Here is an 8,401-nt window from a genome sequence, read left to right as displayed (position 1 = left end):
GTAGGACTCTCAGCTACTTCTCTAATACCATGTCTGTCCATCGTGATCTCTTCACACTTATGAGCTCATGGCTTTCAGCCTAATTCTCGACTCTTGAATATGGGTGACTGGCAGGGGAAGATCCTGGGCAACCTCAAAGGCCAAGTCCTAAAGGTCAGGGTAGCTTCTTCTAGTTTCTTATGGAATGTTCAGTCACAGAATAGAGCCTCCATGTTGTAAGGACGCCCAACTCACATGTTGGTGACACATGAGGATTTTTCAATCATGAGACCTGGCTGAGGATCTACATGGAGCCAACCAAAACTGTGAATGAGCGGGACTCTGATGCCTCCCACCCATTATCAGGTTACCTTAAGTCTGAATGCCACAGAGCTGAGACAAGCAGTCTTCACGATATACTTCCCACATTTCTGACTCCAAGAATCTATGAGCTCCTTGGTAAATTGGTAATGTAAAGTTTCAAGTTTGATGTGGCTCACTATGCATCTGTAGACAGACAGACAGACAGACAGACAGACAGACCACACACACACACACACAAGCATTGATCACCAAGCATTCAGCTCTTGCTGGTTATGAAGTCTTCCGGACATTCAGTTTGCCCTGCATGGCCCAATACATCCTTGCACATACAGAATTGGAGATACTTAGCACTTGGAGTGGGAATCTGTCTCTGTATAGCTTCCTTAGAGCCACTGGTGATCCCAGATCATGTAGACTGATGACCAGGGGATGGAGCAGTTCTGTATCTATGATACAGGCAGTCCAGCTGGCCATTTTACAGAGGAGAAAAGTCAATAAATAAACTGGGAGTCTGGGTTGTGATAACCTCAGTGATGGAGTCAGCACCGGCTGCTGGGATGAAGCTAATAAGAAACTCTTAACCCCAGACCTCAGAGGTGTGAGAGGCGTCACCACGCCCCCTACAGCCAAGTAATTTCCTCAGTGCCCCCCCCCCCAATGCATCAGGATAAGAACAGAGGAACTAATGGCCTCTATATGCCAACTCCTACAGAAAAATAAATTGGAAATCTGTTTTTAGAGTTAACATCATGCAGACCTGCAAATGAAACCTGGATAGATAAAGTTAGGCATACAGGGACTTCTTGTAGATTTCCTGAGAGAACAATGTCACAGACCACATAAACTAACTAAATGGCGTGGCTAGCCTTAACACACGAAGGGATGCTTTGGATGTTTTTTTGGTAAATAAAGATAATTCCTCTCACACTGATACTGTATAATTCTTGTTTAATTGAGAAGGTATTCAAAAAACAAAGGGAAGGAAAGGAAGGAAGGAAGGAAGGAAGGAAGGGAGGGAGGGAGAGAGAGAGGGAGGGAGGGAGAAGGGAGGGAGGAAGGAAGGGAAGAAGGAAGGAAGCAAGAAAGGAAGATGAGGCTGGAGAGAGGGGAGTTGAGAATGCTTGCTATTCTTGTAGAGGATCCAGGTCAGTCCCCAGCAAGTCACACAGTGCGAAATCACCCATAACTCCAGCTCCATGGGGTCTGGAATCCTTTTCTACACTCACGTGGACATACACACAACAAGTATTTCAAAAATAAGGCTGATAAAGAGGTAATTGAGCAATGCGTTGTCTTCTGGCTGCTCATCTGAATACAGTGGCTTTATTAAACACCTTAAATTAAATTAGGACTCCTATATACAATATACTTCTAGTGCCTTTCTATAGGAGCAAATCAACATGGACTCAAACGCTGTTGTGGGAGGAAGAGAGACCGAATGTAATGATCATCTAATTCTGAAGTGCCCTAGACCCACAGACCTTCACCTTCCTTCAGGAAGCAGTGAAATGTTTGCTGAGCCTGCCTTGGAAATAGAAATAAGCTCTTTAAACAGCACAAAGCACTGAAAAAGAATCCAACATCTAGGAAATTGACTGCCCTGCCAGTGTCTGGGCAACCTTGCAAACAGTGTAAGCAAGACCACAGCTTATCTGCAGTCCAGGCAAGTGAAATCGCTAGGTATGGTTTTCATGCTTGATTTAATGGCCTGGCTATCTTTAAAAGCCTCCATTCTTTGCAAGGGAATTCTATATATGGGAAAGGTGATAGGCTATTCTGAGAAGTGATCGAACTGGCTTACCAAGAGGAGCTAGAGGACAAGCTAGAAGGTGGGAATTGAGTTTCCTCCATTAATGCTGGCCTACCATATTTTATATTGGTGCATTGATGTGTGCACCATATTTAATATTTGGTGTTCTATCCTAAGGCAGTAAGGTGTCTTAGTTCTATTTCCTGTTCCTGTGATTAGGAATATCCTGACTAAAGCAAGGGAGAAAGGGTTATTTGACTCGAAGTCAAGGTCTTCATTGTGGGGAAGTCAATGATGACCCTGTTAAAGGTCATCATTGTGGGGAAGTCAAGGCAGCTGGAATTCCACCAGCCTGCCCATCACAAGCAGTCAAGAGCAGAGGTCATGCAAACAATCATGCCTGTCAGTGCTCAGCTCTCTCTTGCCTTTCCCTTGGTCCCAGTGTCACATTCAGTGTGGGTCTTCCCACCTAAGGTAGCCCAGTTGAGAAAACCCCTTATAGACATGTCCAACAGCCTACCCTAGTCTATACAATTACTCAGCAAAACTCCTTTCTCAAGTGAGTCAAGCCAACAATCAAAACTAGCCATCACATCTGGTTAAAAGTAATGGTGGAGAGCATTATGAATGGTCAACCACAATAGTGAGCAGTCCAGAGTGCCCAGTGATGGCCATCAACCTTTACCCTATGTAATGGAGTGTATACACTCAGCCCAGGAAGTGGCACTGTTAGAAGGAGTGGCCCTGTTTGAGTAGGTATGGTCTAGGAAGTGTACCATTGTGGGTGTGGGCTTTGAGACCCTCATCCTAGCTGCCTGGAAGTCATTCTTCTGCTAGCAGCCTTCAGAGGAAGATGTAGAACTCTCAGTTCCTCCTGTACCATGTCTGCCTGGATGATGCAAGGTCACTGTGGGTCTTCCCACCTAAGGTAGCCCAGTTGAGAAAACCCCTTATAGACATGTCCAACAGCCTACCCTAGTCTATACAATTACTCAGCAAAACTCCTACCTTGATGATAATGAACTGAACCTCTGAAACTGTAAGCCAGCCTCAATTAAATGTTGTCCTTAGAAGAGTTGCCTTGGTCATGGTGTCTGTTCACAGCACCCTACATTTATGGCATTCCCAGCCTTCTTCAACAATGATCACATTTAAACCTCCTACGAAAACACAAGGCACTTACCCTATGCCTATAGTGCCCCACTCAAAGAACTCAGAAACAAAGAGACTAACTTACCAAGGTCACACACATCATAGAGTTGACTCTGAATCCCAGGTGTTCTTTTCTCAGAGATGGTGCTGTCTCAGAAACACACAGACATGTAGCCACCAGGTTCCTGAAACTTCATGACTGTGGAATCAGGGGTTGGGGCGTCTCCATGATGCCAACTAAACCTTCCACTATCCTGATGAGGTGAAGGCAGGCTAGAGTTGTGTTAATGAATTGAATTAATAAATAAGTAAATAAATAAGTGAATAAATAAATATGTAGCAGGCATTAAGGATGGAGACCTTAGCTCTAGATTACCTCGCTCCCTCTCCAGCACTGAGAAATGTCGAGAGGATGCCCCTTATTGCCAGTGTCTATGGGATCTTGGAGGGAGATAGGACTTTAGTCGGCATCCATACTACAGCCTTTCTGAGGCCCGCTCCCCTCCCAACAAACTCTTGCTCCTTTTCCACTTGTCTCCCAGCTCCGAGACCAGGCAGCTTAGGGAAGCCACGAATGATTGAAAAGGACTTTAGGATCTGTGATGAACTGTGCTCAGTGAGGCAGAAGTGTGGCTCCTTGCAGGTTCCCTGTGTGCGGTAGCCGCTCTTGGGCCTGTCTGAGGGAAAGTCTCATTTCAGACACTGATCCATTTTCCCTTTGAGCAGGCCTAAGTGGACAGGCTTGAAAGGGATTTGGGCCTGCTGCTGGCTGGAATATAGCTCCTTATCACCCCTCACATGGGGACAGACTCTTAGCTCAGCGGTTTTGAGCAGTTACTGAAGCTTCAGTAGTGGGACCCCTAATCCCTGTCCCTCTATAATTAGCACTCCTAAAACCAGGATAGAGGGACCAACTCCTCAGAAAGGAGTGCTTGCTTGGGCTGCCTTCAAATCCTCTGACAGTCAAGCTGCCTGCCTCTGAGGGGAACTCACCTGCAAAGGGGAGAGAGAAGCAGGGGCTGCAGACGAGGCCAGGACAATGCCTAGACCTCTGTGGTCACTGTGCTGCAGCGGAGTGATTGCAAGCTGTCTTCAGAAGCCTAGTGCTGGAAGGTTCTATGCATGTGACATTTCCCTGCTTTGTGTCTGTCCACCCCTCATGCCATACCTCTGGCTTTGCCTCTCTGACAACCTCCTCCTGCATATGGTCCCCCAATACAAGAAGAGCCCATGAGAGTGTCACAGGGGTCATTTGCCATCCACCCAAGCCTTTCCTCTATAGAGTGGAAGTGTCAGGCATGTCTGTGATGGTAGCAGAGCCTGTGGCAGGATGAGAATATGGATATATTGATTGCCCCTCCCCTCTTCTCCCTTCCTTTCCCCTCCCCTTCTATTCCCTCCCATATCCCCACGCTCCACCCCTTCTCCTCTTTCCTTTTCATCTCCTCTCCTTTGCCTGGCTTCCATCTTTTCTTTCCTCTTCTCTCCTTTCTTCCCATCATCTTCCTTCCATTCTTTATCCCCCATCTCTGCAGCTCTCTCCCCTTAGCCAATGATGTAAGCAAGCAAGAATTCAGTGTTCTCTCCCTGAGTCAGTGGCTGAGCAGCTGAGTGGCTAACCCTGCCCTGGCTTAGAGCTCCTACTAGGTCATCTGCAAAAGCAACGGTCAGAGAAGAGGCTCAAACTGAGCCCAGCCTCTTCCTTCCAGGCAGGTGAGACATAACTCTCCAGCATGTGCTTTACCGTTAGGGACAAGGCAGCAGCGCTTGCCCTGTGGGTGATGTGGACATGAATGACATCTTATTCCAGAACTTGATCATAACACAGCCTTCAAGGTCTTCCTTGATCTCCTCTATCATCTGTAACCCTGGAGACCATGGAAAGAAGTGGGCAGGACCTCAGGATGGTGATTACAAAGAATGAAGGCTGTGATGACCTTCTAGTCCGTGATATACCCCTTTCTCTCTTCTGCTATGGTTTAAATGTATCATGTCTCCAATAGGCTCACGTGTTTTGAAAATTTGGTCCCCAATTGGACAAGCTGGCATGGGAGGTTTTAGCACCTTTAGGAGCTAGATACCAGCTAGAGGAAGTGAGTCAGTAGGGGAGGACCTTGAAGTTTTATGGTCTGCCCACTTCCTGTTTGGCCTCTTGGTTCTTCAAGACATGAGCAAGCAGACTGACCCTTTTCATGTCACAGCCATGAGTTGCTCCAGCCCCATCTCTTTCCTTCCATTATATAGGACACCCTCTACATGTGAAGGGAAAAATAATCAACCCTTCCTTGTTTACGGAGTAATACGAAAATTAGCTAAAAACCACAGCCCCTCATGTGCAAAACATTGACTCTCACTTCATAATAAAAGTCCTGGCAACTCAGGGTCACAAATGAAAAGCCATGTGTTTAATGAAATGCAAATCTGGGCATCAGCCTAGAATGGCCTATGCCCTGGCGGAGTGCAGAGAAGAGGTTATAAACTCCAGAGCATGACTCTTCTTCATGCCTGCCTACCGTTCCCCCTGCTGTTTACATCTGTCTTTTCCTCAACCAAACCCCTGCATGGGTTCATCTCTCTGTCTTACATCCTGTTTATTTTAACACTTGTTAGACACTTGACTTAGCAGATAAGCTTGGATGTAGGCAATTCTACTACTCTGAACTTCCAGTTGTGTGTGTGTGTGTGTGTGTGTGTTGTGTTGTGTGCGTACGCACGCACGCACGTGTGTGTCTCCTGTTCATTTCTTTGTGGACCTAAGCTGGCTTGAGCTGAGGTACCTTTGAACCTGAGCAGACATGCTATCTTTCATACACTCATCAGAATGACCATACCAGAAGGTCACTGAGCCTTCTTGGTATTAAGCACCTGCAGAGCTTGTATTGTGTTATTGTGGTTTGTGCCAATACTTCTTTAAAGAACCTTCTAGCCCAGGCCTAAATCCTCTGCATTTTCTGCTCTTGCAGAGGACCCAAGTTTGGTTCCAGAACCCATACTGCATTTCAAAACCATTCCTAACTCTACTTCCAGAGGATTTGCTGTCCTGGCTGTGACGGGCATTACACTCACGTGATGCATATGCCAGTATGCGGGAAAACATCTAAATAAAAATAAATATATCTTTTTCAAATAGCTTTTTAAAGATGTAGCTTGCCTTGGCGGCTCAGTCAAAGAAGTGGGCATGGGCAAAAATGTCTCTAATTATGCGTCTAGAGAAGCTCACTGGAGTGATACACTATTGAATCCAGGGAACCAGTCCTCATAACTCTGTGTAGACACACCTGCTTTGTAAGAACCCTCAGAGGAGGGTTCAATTGAAAACATTGTGAAATCAGGCTCACAGATAAGCACCCCCTTTCCTCATTAGAACTGTCAGCTCTGTGTGGACTTCGATGCCTGCTCCTACTCTCAAATTCATTAGGTCCATTCCTCTTCACAGTATAGCATTGCAGCCACACATGTCCATCTGGCCACAAGGAAAAAAATATATATAATGGAGCTTATTTTCAGCATGACCAATTAAATGTGCAACTGCTATTAAGACGAACAGGACTCCCATTCCAGATCCATGCTCAGTAAATCTGGCCTTTCCCCTTCTGAGCAACAGATGGGTTTTGCACAATGCCTCATTACCTTCTGGCTTAGCACTGTTGCCAGCACTGAAATATAAAGTTATTTATGGATTGAGAAGGATGCATAAGTCACTGTGGATTATTTTCTGTCTCCCTTTTCCTTTTATTTAGTTAGAGTTCTCTATTGCTCCAGATGAGCAAGTTGGAGAAGATAGTGGTGTCCCCATTGGGCAGGGAGATGGATGTCCCTTCAGCCTGGGCATTTTTCCTGATGGCCACAGATCTCTGGGGTGAAGCTGGGTTTCTTGCAAGAAATGGTAATTGGAATATCTCCATAGAGATGACACCCATTCCTCAAATGCTCTGACAGGCCATCTTCATGAAATCCGGTCAGCAGGGGCATGCGCCAGCACCATTTAACTACATGTGACACATCTGAGAAAGGAAAATAAATTGCTCCTTTGTGAGATGCCAGGACTCTTCGGTTCTTGGCATCTCAGACGGATAGAGATTAGCTCTCCATCAGCTGGGGGAGGACAGAGAACTAGTCAAGAAGATCGCCATGGTAGACAATCTACGAAGACGTACACAGTCAAAGGATAAGATTCCACGAGGAGGAAGAGGTGGTCCAAGAGAGAGACCCAGAAACAGCACAGGATGTTGTGGTTTCCTTCCTTGTGAGTGCTGAGCAGAATGCTATGTGCTCTGAGCTACCTACCTTGAGGAATTTCTAATATATGCTATACACCAGTTTCTTCATTTAAATTATAAATTGTAAAAGAGAGATGTGATGATATTCATTATAGATGTTAATATTTGCAAACCATTCACAGTAGCATCTATCACACAGCTCCAGGTTATGCAAAGCAACTCTAGTCAGCAGCAGGGCCATGTCTTCCTTTTGGCTCAGATAAGGCCAGTCATAGGTGTGCTCTTGCCCTGGACCCATGGGAGCAGATATCTTGATCAGTCTAAGTTCTTCCTTAGGATTTTATTTTATGAACATGAGGGAAGATGGTGTGTCCCTGTGTCAAGGACAGATGGGAGCCGAAAATCTAGGTACTCTTGGGAACCATGTGCCCTACATCATGTGATTTGGAAATAGTGACTCATCAATAGAAGAGGTGGGTGTTACACAGAGAGGAGCACCAAGAGGAGCACTGAGAGCAGCACAGAAAGAAGCACAGAGGAACATGGAGAGGGGGCACAGAGGAACATGGAGAGGAGCACAGAGGAACATGGAGAGGAGCACAGAGGAACATGGAGAGGAGGACTGTAAGGAGCACAGTATTCAGAGATGAACCCTCTGTGTAGTTCTAACTCTTGGTGCCATTGCTTTTGGTGGTGGTGGTGGTGTTGCTGCTCCTGGTGAGTGGTGATGGTTGTCGTGGTGGTGGTACTGGTGGTGCTGGTGCTGGGGTACTGGGATAGCATCTAGGGCTTCACAGATGCTTGGCAAGCACTCTACTACATCTCCAACCATTTGTCACTGATTTCTCCAGCAGCTTCCTGGCTCTGTCCCCACGGTTTCCTCCAGTGACTCAAGATGTTCTCTTCGTGGCACAGGAGCAAGGTCATCATCAGGCTAGGTTAGGTTTTTGACACAAAAGGAGATCAAACTTTCCAG

Source organism: Mus caroli, unplaced genomic scaffold, assembly GCF_978045245.1.
Source record: "Mus caroli unplaced genomic scaffold, Mus_caroli_1 scaffold_11, whole genome shotgun sequence".
Classification (NCBI taxonomy): Eukaryota; Metazoa; Chordata; class Mammalia; order Rodentia; family Muridae; genus Mus; species Mus caroli.
This window is presented reverse-complemented; position numbering follows the sequence as displayed.